A 648-nucleotide genomic window follows, 5' to 3' on the forward strand; every position below is an offset into this window, starting at 1 on the left:
AGTGACTCCCAGCAGCCATTCCCAGCAGGGATTCCCAGTGGGACACCGGTGAGTTCACACCCCCACTGTCACCAGCTTGGGACACTGGTCCCAGCACTGCCACCGGCATCTGGCCTGGAGGAGACGGGGCTGCTGGGGTGGTGCTGTGGGGTCCCTGCGCCCTGTGAGGGGGTGGAGGGCATTTGGGGGCGTGGAGGGCACCTCTGTCCCTGCCAGGTCCTGTGCCACCCCTGTGCCACCCCTGTGCCACTCCCACCTCCCATGGCAAAAGCCTGAAGTGTTTCCAGAGCTGAGCAAACACCTCGGGAAGGTCCCAGCAGCGCCAGCACCAGGATGGCCCCGCGCCGGTGGGATTTTCCTGATTCCAGAGCTTTCCCAGGAGAGCCCCCACACCCACCCAGGGCACCCCAGCATTGCTGCTGCCTGCCTGGCTCAGCAAGAGCCAAGGGACACGGCGATGTCCCCCAGCTGGGCACTCCACGCCCTTGTTCTCTGGGAGTGCTGGCTCCGCCTCCCTCCCTGTCACCTCTGCACCCCATCCCTGCTCTCCATCCATCCCTCCATCCATCATCCATCCATCCATCATCCCTCCATCCATCCATCCCTCCATCCATCCATCCCTCCATCCATCCATCCATCCATCCATCC

The sequence above is a fragment of the Corvus brachyrhynchos genome, unplaced genomic scaffold, assembly GCF_000691975.1.
Source record: "Corvus brachyrhynchos isolate BGI_N302 unplaced genomic scaffold, ASM69197v1 scaffold580, whole genome shotgun sequence".
NCBI lineage: Eukaryota > Metazoa > Chordata > Aves > Passeriformes > Corvidae > Corvus > Corvus brachyrhynchos.